At 45.5% G+C, this 13,380-nt stretch overlaps 1 protein-coding gene across 5 annotated transcripts in view; it reads right to left on the bottom strand.

Annotated features, from left to right (window-relative positions):
* Helz (helicase with zinc finger) overlaps positions 1–12,844 on the bottom strand; it is a 145,936-nt gene extending 133,092 nt beyond the window's left edge. For 2 of the 5 annotated variants that reach the window (XM_021212285.2, XM_029545738.1), the window contains exons 1-3: positions 12,466–12,514; positions 11,055–11,110; positions 4,434–4,490 (exon numbers count right to left, since the gene is read on the bottom strand). The gene's annotated coding sequence lies outside the window, so the exon portion shown is untranslated. Of the gene's footprint in view, positions 1–4,433; positions 4,491–11,054; positions 11,111–12,465; positions 12,515–12,769 lie in introns of those variants that run through there. The other 3 variants (XM_029545737.1, XM_029545736.1, XM_021212284.2) reach the window with 3 other exon arrangements.
* Positions 12,845–13,380: the final 536 nt, after the last annotated feature.

Below are 13,380 nucleotides of genomic sequence, written 5' to 3'. Positions count from 1 at the left end.
GAGGGGAGGGGAGGGGAGGGGAGGGGAGGGGAGTTGATGAAGCTTACAAGAGAACTGTGTTCTACATCTGCAACTCCTCTGTAAGTCTGAAATTACTCCAAATGTTTATTAAACGTAAAAATGGGAAGCTATGGGTGGTACCATTGTAGTTTCTCTCAATTCGTCTATCCTTTATAATTTTCAACAAGGAACAAGTTTTATTGTGGCAAAAATAAAAGGGCCTGGAGTCTCAGGAGACTCGGCGCAAGACAAAGCTGAAGCACGTGGAATTCTGCGTGCCCTCTCCTGCCTGCACCCAGTAGTCCTCCCCTCCGTAGTGCCACTACTCAGGTTCTCTCTCACTCACCCTTTTTTTTTTTTTTTTTTTGATTTTTCGAGACAGGGTTTCTCTGTATAGCCCTGGCTGTCCTGAAACTCACTTTGTAGACCAGGCTGGTCTCAAACTCAGAAATCCGCCTGCCTCTGTCTCCCGAGTGCTGGGATTAAAGGCAGGCGTGTGCCACCATGCCCGGCTCCACGTCTACTTCTTGAGGCTCCCAACCATAACCAATGTCACCTGACTCAGGACCTACTGGACCGCCTTCCCTCCCCCACCTACCAGTCACCACCTCTCCCCCATCCATCTCCAAAACACGTCCTACATACACCAGTACTTTCCAAAATCACCAACTTAATCCAACCCTCATCGACCTCCTTTAACTGCCAGGAATCCAACTAGTCTCTGACGCCCCCCCTCCCCGCTTCCAGTCCATCTCCTCGCCCAATCCCGACCATGGACAGCATCACTTACCACTCCGCTCCGTTTCTATCCCAGGATGCATGTAATCAGGATATGCATCCCACACCATCCCATTCCCACTACCAGGCTTCCTTCCATACCCTCTTCTTTCTGTTGCTCTCCAGCCACATATGATTTACATATGACCCCCTCAAGCTGGAAGGTCCCCCAATATCCCAAGAAGGCTGCTCAAATCCCCAAGCAGTTCATCCAATGCCCCGCTGGAAGCCCCACCTCATTCTCATCCGTTCTTTCACTCCTTGGTGCCCGTATCCTCTTAACAACACTGAGGCTCAGGCAGACACGCCATGGATAAGGTAGGGATGTCCCACCACGCCTGGCCACCCAGCACATTTTTAAAGCATCAAATTATTACATATCATAATTTGAAGTACGAACATTTTGAAATAGAATGTCAAGAAGAAAAACAACTATTTATGGGTAATAAGCCCAAACACTGAGCAATTTCAACACTAAGAAAGATCCAGGGGCTGGGAAGTTCACAGAATGCTCTGCTCTGCAGAGGACCAGAGTTCTAATCCCAGCACCAATGTCAGGTAACTGACAAGGACCTGCAACTCCAGCAGAAGAGGATCTGTCACTGACTGACACACACACACACACACACACACACACACACACACACAATGTAAAAGGAAAAAAAAGCTAGAGTTCCCCCCTCCCCCCCAAGAAACAAGGGCCTGAATGAGAACCAGGCAGCCACAGAGCAGAGCTATCCGCTCCCCTGCTGTGCGCTCTCCTGGTCAAGGTGACCAAGGTTACCTCCAACCTCAGTTTTCCATTTTTCCTGTTTTTAAAACAGGGTCAATACTCCTGTCTCAGCCTTTCTAGTGCCAGCTTTTTATTAGATTATGAAACAGCATCTCAGGGTAGCTTGAGATTCCATAGAGTAACTCTCTACTCTCCCCAAGTCCCGAGGTCACAGCCAGGACCTCCGTGCCCTTCTCCAACTTTGACTTTCTTTCTTTCTTTTCTTAAGTTGTGTTGTTTTGTTTTGTTTTTTAGTTTTTCAGGATAGGTTTTCTCTGTGTTGACTTGGCGGTTGCTTTGTAAACCAGGCTGGCCTCAAACTCACAGAGATCCCCCTGCTACTGTCTCTGAGTGCTAGGATTAAGTCATATGTCACCACCACCTGGCTGTCATAGTTTTTCAATGGCCAATAATTCATGCCACATACACTTCCAACCATCTCCACAGCAGACAAACCACACTAAATGCACACATACTCAAGACAACTATGTATGTGTTAATGCCACATGCTACTGTAAACTCCACAAGTATACATGCTGTGCTCATGTCTCCAGGAGTCAAGAACACTCTTCTGAGGCAGCGGTGGACTGCTGAAGGTAACAGACATGGGAACACACCGGAGAACCAAGGGCCAAGAAGCCTGAGGACAATGAGCAGAGAGAAAAGCCAGTGTGGCGGCACACACTGGTAATCCCAGTAACACTCAGGAGAGGCAGACGAGGAGGGGCCTAAGTGTGAAGGCAGCCTGGGCTTTACTGCAGAAGTCTCTCTTAAAACAAAACTAAAAAACCTCAAGCTTATACCTAACCAAAGTATATGCCTAACAGAAAACGACTGTTGAAAAGACATGGGAAGTAAGTTTAGAGCCCAGCGACAGAGCATGAGTCCTGTGTGCTCACAGCCCAAGGGCATCCCAAAGCCAAAATCAAAACTCATAGTGCTAGTGACCTCCTGGAGAACACAGGAGCTGGAGATACAGTTATAGGAAAGCCCTTGACGGGCATGCACAAGGCTTGGATTTAACCCCCAGCAATGCAAAAAAGGAAACGCAACATGATGATACAGAGACAGACATAGAGATATATAGACTTGGAGTTTTTTGAAATGGAGTTTCATATAGCCTACACTGGCCTAGAACTTGCTAGACAGTCAAAGTTAGCCTTGGACTGCCACCCTCCTGCCTCAACCTCATGATTGTTGAGATTAAGATATGTACCAGGGTCTGGGGAGATGACTCAGCAGTTAAGAGCACTGACTGCTCTTCCACAGGTCCTGAGTTCAATTCCCAGCAACCACATGGTGGCTCACAACCATCTGTAATGGGATCCAATGCCCTCTTTCGACATGCTGGCATACATGCAGATAGATCACTCATAGACATTAAATAAATAAATAAATGGATAAATAAATAAATAAGATATGCACCTGGCTCTGTAGCATTCCTATTTTAACATCAAAGACCAAGATAATAGACCAAAAAAATTGTCTGTCTTTAATAAGTAGTCATTTCAGTGAAACATTAATCATTTGAAAGGCTGATAGCATTATAAAACAGTGTAATATTTAGGAAGAAAGTCCCACTTTTTTTTTTAAATATTTTTTACACACTTTCTAAGATTTACTTATTTATTTTCTGTATATGAGTACACCATTGCTCTCTTCAGACCCCATGACAGATGGTTGTGAACCACCATGTGGTTGCTAGGAATTGAACTCAGAACCTCTGGAAGAGCAGTCAGTGCTCTTAACTGCTAAGCCATCTCTCCAGTCCCCACCTTTTGTTTAGTGGTATATTCTCAATATCTAAATCCTCCAGACTGAGCATGTAGAGACTATACATTACGCATTTTATACAAGTGTGTATATGTATGGGTGTATATGCACACAGTCATGATCCAACGTAAAGAGAAAGCAATGATATTTGGCCTTCAGAGCATAGGGTGATTAGCATTTAAGAATGCTGACATAGAAGCTGGTAGATCTCTCCAGTTCTGGTTGCATGAGACAAAACTGAGCCTCTGGCTCTAACTCATTCAGAATACAAGTCCGAGAAGAACCCCGTGCCTTGCTGTCACCACACTACACTGACAGAGCGGCAGGCAGTCCTCAAGAGCTGGCTCTGTCATCGGTTCTGAAGTAGCCAGGTCAGTTAGGCCCTCCAAGCCCAGGTCATCTGTCAGACCCAGCTGTGCATGGCTCCACCTTGCCCCATGCCATCTTTCTAGCCAGACACTCTTATCAAGATGAAGTCTCCAAACATGGCCAAGGTACAATGACACATAGGTATAATAATGTCACCATGAACTTTTTAAGCTTTCACCTTATACTCTCATCTCTAGCCCTCCTTCTCTCTCTCACTTCCCCCCCTCTCTCCACGTGGCCATGGCCAGCCTCTCTTTCTACCTTCTCTCCTTCCCCCTGTCTTTCTACAATAAAGCTCTAAAACCATTTAAAAGAAAAAAGAAAAAGAGAAAAAGAAAAAAGAAAGAAAGAAAGAAAGAAAGAAAGAAAGAAAGAAAGAAAGAAGAAATGTCACCATGAGGCCTGGAGAGATGGCTCAGTGGCTAAGAGCACTGACTGCTCTTCCAAAGGTCCAGAGTTCAAATCCCAGCAACCACATGGTGGCTCACAACAATCTGTAACAAGATCTGATGCCCTCTTCTGGAGTGTCTGAAGACAGCTACAGTGTACTTACATATAATAAATAAATAAATAAATCTTTAAAAAAAAAAAAAAAAAGAAATGTCACCATGAAACCCATCCCGTTGTATATTACAAGTTAACAAAAGGAAACCGATGAGATGAAGCCTCTCCCGAGTCCCTTCCTCAGGCACTCCTGAGCTTTTTCTCCTCGGGAACGCCCTCCTAAGCCATCTCTACTCACCTGCAGTTCACTGCACTGGGTAACACCCAAATAGCCCATCAGAGCTCTTTATAATCTCTGAAAGAGAGAGAACAGCTTTTAATTATCACAGACTGCCAGCTGTGCTGGCACACACCTGTAACCCCACTCAAGTGACGGAGACACTCTGACTGAAGGCCCGATTTGATCCGGGGCATACATCACTACCCTGTCTCCAAAACACACATGACAAACAAAATCACAAGAACAAATTAGCAATTGCTATATCATTGCAGAAGTGTCTGAATCCTATTCACAGCATCTGGTAACTCAATCGGAAGGAGCCGTAGACCAAACGGCCTGAGGTGAGCCTCTGGAGATAAAGGCTTTCACACTACCTACTGAGTCACATAACCCGGGGCGAGGTAGTTTCTCCAGGCCTACACTTCCTCATCTGGGAAACGGAAACTTGGGAGTAGAGTGCCTGCCTGGCATTCATAAAGTCCTGAATTCAATACCTAGAACAGACATGGAGACACCTGTCTGTAACTCCAGTACCCAAGAAGCAGAGGCAGGAGGATCAAAGGTTCAAGGCTAGGGAAGGAGAGCTGATTCAGCACTTAATGCTCCTACAGAGGATGGGGGTACCCAATACATACACAGGAGCTCACACCACCTGCAACTCCAACTCTAGGGGATTCAGAGACCTCTTCTGTCTCCAAGAGCATCAGACATGCATGTAATACACACACAGATAAAATATTCACATGCATAAAACAAAATAAATCGAAATAAACCTGTTCTCTAAGCAGTGGCACATGACTATAATCCCAACCTATAATCAGGAGGCAGAGAGTCAGGTGGTTTTCTGTGAGTTCAAGGCCAGCCTCGTCTATAAAGCAAGTTTCAGGACGCCAGGACTACACAGAGAAGCCCTGTCTCAAAAAAAAAAAAAAAAGTTCAAGATTTCCCTCAGCTACAGTTCAAAATCAGCCTGGATTACATGAAATTCTGTCTCAAAAATAAGGAAGGAAAGAAAAAGAAAATGAGAAAATAAAACTGACCAGAGATAAAAGAGCGAAGTTTAGCCAAGCAGTGGTGACACACACCTCAGGCCCCAGAAGAAAGCAGAGACAGGCAGTTTTCTGTGAATATGAGGCCAGCCTGGTCTACAAAGTGAGCTCCAGGACACCCAGGGCTACACAGAGAAACTGTGTCTCAAAACACACACAATAAATAAACAAAACAGAAAATAAAAGATGCCGGGCGTGGTGGTGCATGCCTTTAATCCCAGCACTTGGGAGGCNGAGGCAGGCGGATTTCTGAGTTTGAGGCCAGCCTGGCCTACAAAGTGAGTTCCAGGACAGCCAGGGCTATACAGAGAAACCCTGTCTCGAAAAACCAAAAAAAAAAAAAAAAAAGAGAGAGAGAGAGAGAAAGAGAGAGAAAATAAAAGATTAACACTGGGGCTGGAGAGATGGCTCAGTGGTTAAGAGCACTGTTCTTCCAGAGGTCCTGAGTTCAATTCTCAGCAACCATATGGTGGCTCACAACCATTTGTAATGGGATCTGATGCATTCTTCTGGTGTATGTCTGAAGACAGCTACTGCGTACTCGTATAAATAAAAAATAAATAATATTAAAAAAGAAAAAAAAGATCAACAAACCAAAACTTTCTCCAGCCTGACTATAAGACTAAATGTCTGTGGCTGGAGAGATGGCTTAGGGGTTAAAAGCACTGACTGCTCTTTCAGAGGTCCTCAGTTCAATTCCCAGCAACCACATGGTGGCTCACAACCATCTATCTGTTAATGGGATACAATGCCCTCTTCTGGTGTGTCTGAAGACAGATACATACAATGTACTCATATACATAAAATACATAAACCTTTAAAAAAGAAAAAAAGACTAAGACTAATGTCTAACACTAATAATCTACAGTTCGACAGTAGCTTGTCACTGATGCTTCTAGTCACTGCAGAGCAGAACAGGCGTCCAATGTCTATTTTAACTGCCATGCCTGCTAATCTCCCTCCATTTCTACTGTTGCCTTACACTTTAGGATTAGAGGCCTTCCAAAACTAAATGGCACATATAATTTGTCTGTGTAAATGCCACACATGTGCAATTACCCACAGAAGCCAGAAGAGCTGAAGTTACAGGCAGCTGTGCGCCACCCAATGTGGGTAACTAGGTATCAAACTCAGATCTTCCAAAAGAGAAACAAATGCGCTTAACCACTGAGCCATCTAGTTCTCCAGCCCCTTCTTTATTTTAAACCATATATAAATGCACACACATATATATACATATATATGTATATATTTACACACACACTCAAGTGACACTCAATTTAACTTACCATATGCATGTATTATTTATCAATACACCTGACAGGCTGTGTTTACAAGAACACTTCCACCATAAGGTGTATTTCCACAAAGCAGGGTGAAAATGCCAATTCAGATGTGATAAGACAACCGAAAGTATGGCACAGAGATAAACTTGGTCATTCACACTTCAGCGCAGGATGAAGAGACGATGAAGACAGGAGAGGACTCGGTGGGTAACAATACTCACTGCACAAGCCTGCCGGCCTGAGGCCGATCTGCAGGGCCCACACAAAGTTAGAACAAGAGAGTCAACTTCCACAAAGGTGTCCTTTGACCTCTCTGCACATGCACATGCATACACTCACTAAAACTTAAAACTTTTAATTAGATAATACAAGTGTGATATATATATATATATATATATATATATATATATATATATATATATATGATGAATCAGGTTTTTTATTCAAAAGCAAGACAAATTCCTGTTTCACCAGACTTCCTGATCTTAGTAAAAGGAATCCAGAATGTCTCCAAGCGTGAACAAGTTGATAAGGCTTTTGATTTAAATTGGAAACTTGCAATTTCTTTCAGGTAACTGAAAGCATAACAAATACTTGACATGAATATAACGTAAGTATTTACATATATGCATGTATATATGTACGTATATCATACAACACGAATGTAACATATATGCAAGTAGTCTCCATGCTATATCAGTGGTGGCCAAAAAGAATAGTGATCATCAGAATCCAGATTTTCGAGTCTTATCTCAGGCAGCCCTGCGGTGGCCAGAGCAGGGTGTCGGGCTGCTGTGAGCTCATGCTTCAGAAGCCATCGGGACGCACCCACACTGAAGAGACCGGCAAGCTCATGTGGCCACTCTCTCCACATTACACTTCTCTTCCAGAAAACATTTCAAAATACGACTTAGCAATCCAATTACATTTGCAAGTATGTTTACCTAAGTTTATGAAAATAAACAACTCTACGAATCTCATTTCTTGTACTGGGCCTGCATTTGGATTTGAGTGACAGACAATTACAGGCTGATTTGCATTCAGTGTTAATGTCAAATCTACCTAAACAGAGAACACAGGTGCACTTCTAAGATTTAGACAACTTCCCTGAGGATTCCTGTGTGCTAGTCTCAGCTTTTCATGAATACGCTGTATTTTTTAAAAAAATTTCTAGCCAGGCAGCGGTGATGCACCGCTTTAATCCCAGCACTTGAGAGGCAGAGGCAGGCAGATTTCTGAATTCAAGACCAGCCTGGTCTACAAAGTGAGTTTCAGAACAGCCAGGACTGCACAGAGAAACCCTGAGGTCTCGAAAAACCAAATAATAATAATAATAATAATAATAATAAAAATAAAAATTGTTTGTAGACTTATTTTATGTGTAGTAGTATATGTATGTCTGTATGTCACATACATGCTTAGTGACCAGTGGTCAGAAGAGGGTGTTGGATCCCCTGGAATATATGATTCTAAGTGAGACCTGAACCCAGGTCCTCTGCAAGAGCTTTTAACCACTGAGCCAGCTCTCCAGTGCATGTGCTGCCGACTTTAGAGTTTCCCAAGGCCCTGCATAAGCAGGATTGGCTTCGCACGGTCTTTAGCATTGTTCCCCATGGCACTGAAACTGGACAGTCTGGATATATGTACAGACTTTAAAGACAGCGATGACTGAATTCATTCAAGCTATCTGAAGATAAAATTTCTTACTAACGATGGCAAAAGGTACTAGAGAGCTAATAGAGAGATACCAGACTGTTTTAACCGACTCCTCCACAATACAACCTTACCTAAAAATAGAGCCCAAGCCTATCAGCCAAGACAGCCAAAAAAGCCAAGTCTTCGCTCAGCTCAAAGACAGTCTTCTCCTCCATAGTAACCTCGACCCCGTGCTATTTCCCAATTTAGAATACTTCGTGTACCGAGCTGCTTGGTGGCCAACCAGCGGCTTCACTTTGAACAATAATACTTGTCTGCATGTGTGGAGACTATGAGAAAAATGTCTCTACACAATTCAGGCTGAGGAACAGTAGCCCCACAAGATCACCTATTCTGTAAGTACTCAAGTTTTTTTTTTTAAAGATTTATTTACTTATTTATTTATTATTATATCTAAGTACACTGTAGCTGTCTTCAGATGCACCAGAAGAGGGTGTCAGATCTCATTATGGATGGTTGTGAGCCACCATGTGGTTGCTGGGATTTGAACTCAGGACCTTCGGAAGAGCAGTCGGTGCTCTTAACCACTGAGCCATCTCTCCAGCCCCCGTACTCAAGTTTTAAACTGCAAGTAAACATTTCTGGGGCAGAAAACAGATCTGTGGCTCCAACACACAGAACTACCTACTTGTTTCGAACAAAAACCAGAGGAGAGTTCAAACTGGGAGGTCTGAGACAAGAATAAGCCTCCATCCACACGCTGAAAACAAATTTAAAACTCTATATTTGCTCTGCCAAAAATTAAAATTAAAATAGGCACTGCTGCGTTTCAATCCAAGTGGTTTTTCTTTCTTTTTTTTTTTTTAAAGATGTATTTACTTATTATATGTAAGTACACTGTAGCTGTCTTCAGACATTCCAGAAGAGGGAGTCAGATCTCGTTAAGGATGGTTGTGAGCCACCATGTGGTTGCAGGGATTTGAACTCTGCACCTTTGGAAGAGCAGTTGGGTGCTCTTACCTGCTGAGCCATCTTACCAGCCCCCATTTCAACCCAAGTGGAAGTGCTATGTGTTATAAGACTCTGGATCTCTGTCCACCTCCCTTTCCCAAGTTCCCACCCCCTTATTGTATTTTCAGGGCAAAGTGACAACTGTATGTTTCACACTTGAGGGGCTGGGTAGTATAGCTTATTCTGAAAAAGATGTACTAGATACAAAAAGCTGATGAGAACTTCAAAATCTAAATGCTCAAATGTGTTTGGGATAAATAAATCTACAATAATAAGCCAATTGACCATAATTACTTATATTTCTCTAAAGCAACCACAATAATGTATCATTAAGTTGAGAAAATGGTTGAAAACCATAATAAGCTTCTCTCTCCCTGGTACAGAGCAGGAACTGTTCAGTAATATAAAAATGTCCTTTAGCCAGGCAATTGTGGCACATGCCTTTAATCCTAGCACTTGGGAGGCAGAGGCAGGCGGATTTCTGAATTCTAGGCCAGCCTGGTCTACAGAGTGAGTTCCAGGACTACCAGAGCTACACAGAGAAACCCTGTCTTGAAAAATCAAAAAAAAAAAAAAAAAAAAAAAAAAAGTCCTTTAAATACAAGACATTCATTACACCAGACATAACTTTAATCCCAGCAATCAAGAGTTCAAGGCCAGGCTGGAGAGATGGCTCAGTGGTTAAGAGCACCGGCTGCTCTTCCAGAGGTTCTGAGTTCAATTCCCAGCAACCACATGGTGGCTCACAACCATCTGTAATGGATCTGATGTTCTCTTCTTGTGTCTGAAGACAGCTACAGTGTACTCATAAATAAATGCCTTTAAAAAAAAAAAAGAGAGTTCAAGGCCACCCTTGCCTACTTAGCCAGCCAAAGATACTCTAGTGATACCCTGTCTTTCTCTGACTCCGTCTCTCTCTCACGCACACACACAAATCCAAAGTATTACATGGGATAAATAAAACAATAATCTGAATTTACATACGATATATGAGCAGAAGTGATGACAGAGTAGTCAAATCCCCTGAGCAACACAGAACTTAACACTATCATTTTCATTCTAAAGGACTATCAGGCATTTACTACTCAGCTTGGGGGAAATAGAAGGGGCTAAGGATGTGGCTCAATGGTTCTGCACTTTTCCTAGGATGTGTGAGGCCCTTCGGTCTTCAACATGAAAGCACCACAAAACCAAAAACTAAGGAAAAATACAAACATACGATTGCTTGCTGGAAAATATTATTCATAATGGAAAAGGATATACTTCATAAGCATCCCAAAACCTGTGGGTGTGCAGACTTCATCGACCCAATTGCTTATACTCCGTGTAGGGCAAACAATGGACGTGAAAACAAATCAAATCCAGACCATCCCATTAAAGTTACACAAGGAAATGAGAAGAGGCAAACTATAATTACTCCTGGAAAAGAAACTGATCAAGTATAACATTTGGCTCTAGATAAGCTTCACTACGTATGAGTATGTTGGAGCCACTAAAAAGGATGGTATGTCTTTCCTAAATCTAGATTTGCATCCCAACTGGCTGACTGATCTATTTGGAAAGTAGCTTGAGCCTGACCCTTGAGCTGGATACAGGAAAGAGGGGAAACAAGGTGTAGTTTTGAACTTCAGTCTCACCTTGCACATCTCACCGGCTCTGTAGTTCATTAGTGATCAATTACTTCATCCAATTCCTAGGGCAAACAGAAAAGCAGAATACGGTATGCAACACCAGTTGGAGCTATTACCAGTTACAAGCATTTTATAGTCCTTTAGTAAAAGAATATGGATACACTTCAAGTGGAAAAAGTTATTTTTTAAAAAAAGAAGATACAGAATGAAGCTTTAGAGGGGAAAAATTTTTGCTTCTTTTACCTAAAATTGAAAACATTTTCTTTCAGCAACAGATTAGACCTTAAACATAATAAACTCATCTATTCTACACTGATTAGTCTTACTTTCAAAAATAAAAGGAAGAAAAAAAAAATCAAGGAGGGGGAAAAAAAATCTATTCATATGAGTGAAGAGAGAGCAAAATCAAGAACAAACTAGGCCAGATAACGTCTCCCTCTTCCCCCGGCTGCTCCCGGAATCCACTATCTCTGGAGTTACACTTTTGATTATATTAATGGCTTGCCCGAAAAGTGTAACTTTGCAAGGGAGGAAGGATGCCAATTTCGGAGCTCAACAAAAAAACTTACAAGGTTCCCAACCCAAAAGGAATCTGAAGACTCTGGCTTCCAGCCCTGAGAGGGACCCTCGGCAAAGGCCAGGGGGCAGAAGACTCAACTACTGATTTGGGGGAGAGAAATCACAGTTCCTAGTTAGGACTATGTGTCCGAGCCCTTGAGGGTAAAAAGAGAGAGAGAAGGGAAGAAAGGGGCCTTTTGAGACACCTCCAGGAAGAGACTGTGCATTTGTTTTTGTAGATGTGCTCACGGGCCACGCACGTCCCAGAAGGGGGAGGGGGCGGGGAGAGGGGGACCACAGTGAATCTTGGGCAGAGCCCTCTGCTGGGGAGGGGCGCCCCCTGACCCACTTTTCCTGCTGTCCCCTGCCCTGGGGTCGCCGCCCCACCCTGGGTGGAAACAAACGCTAACCGGGAGGGCTGCACCGCGCGCGGCGTGGGAGGCCGCCCGCTCCCCACCCTAAGCCGCGACCCTGGGGCGCGGGGCGTGCGGGGACCCCGGGGTCGGCCCGTGCCGGAGCAGCCTCGCGCGGGCTCCCGGGTCCCCCCCCCCGCCGATCCTCGGGCGTGTGCAAGGACCCCCGGGCTACCGCCTGGGTCCCTGGCACCTCAGCCCCCCAGCGGAGGGAAAAGGAGATTGAGGAGGGGAAGAAGCAGTAAACAGCTTCAGCGTCCGGGCCTCGCCTCTGAGAGAGCCCCGCTCCCCAGGCCCTGCCGGCGGCCGGCGGGATCCCCCGCTGTCCCCGGGGCCGCGCTGTCCCGGACCCGGAGCACCCGAGGAGAGTCCAGGCCTCTCCCCGGATGGCTCTGGAGGCTCCTGAAGCGACCCGGGCAGCGGAGAACGGGGAAGTCAGGACTTACCTGTCATTACTTTCTACGCCATCTTGGATCCACTTGTCAACGTCCCCACAAAGCATTATGGGTAAGAAAGAGCCTTTAAAGTGACTCCCCCCCCTCGGCCCCCGACTCCCGCCTCCCGCCGGCGGCGCCGCCCCCTCCGGCTGCACCTCCCTCCGGAAAGTTGGCCCCAGAGGCCCGCCCGGCCCCCTTCAGCGCCAGCGGGACTTCTCGAGGAACACCCCTACTCACACACCCAGTTTTCCAACTGTGCCTTTGGGGTGCTCTCTTCCCCCCCACCCCCGTCCCTATTTCCCCCATTCCTTACGCGAGCTGCTGTCTGCCCCGCCGCGATCCTGCCCTAGTAGCCAGATACCCTACTCCTGCATTCAGTCAACGCGGCGTGTCCCGGACGCGGGTGGTGTGCGAGCCGGCTAGCGGATGCATAGATGTATGCAGAGATGCATGAGCGCATGAATGCGCACGCCTGCGAGCGGTCCCCCAGCTCCGGGTCCTTGCTACCGCTCGCGCTTCCCGCCCCGGGGCATCCGCCACGCATGTCGCACCCGCGCGCGGGGACAGTGTCCGTATCCTTAGAAGCCACTCTGGGGCCCTAGGATCCCAGGAACTCGGTGAAAAGCCGAGTCGACCCGCCCGGAAAGCGCAATTGGGATCTGGGAAGGTTAAGCTAAATGCAACTTTTACCCCAGTTTACTCAACCGCGCGCGGTCCCCTCCTCTCGGCCCGTAATGTGATCAGCGACCCTCTAGGTCGAAGGACCCCTCCCCTAGGAATGTGGCTTTGGGCTCCGTAGGATTCAGTCGGGTTAGAGTCCAAATTGTGGACTGTGACTTCCCCATGCAGGTAACTCAAGGAAACCCGGCTGCAGAGTCCAGGTGGGGCGTGCATGCGCTCCTGGGCCGGGAGGGGGGTCCCCCG

The sequence above is a fragment of the Mus pahari genome, chromosome 14, assembly GCF_900095145.1.
Source record: "Mus pahari chromosome 14, PAHARI_EIJ_v1.1, whole genome shotgun sequence".
NCBI lineage: Eukaryota > Metazoa > Chordata > Mammalia > Rodentia > Muridae > Mus > Mus pahari.
This window is presented reverse-complemented; position numbering and strand designations above follow the sequence as displayed.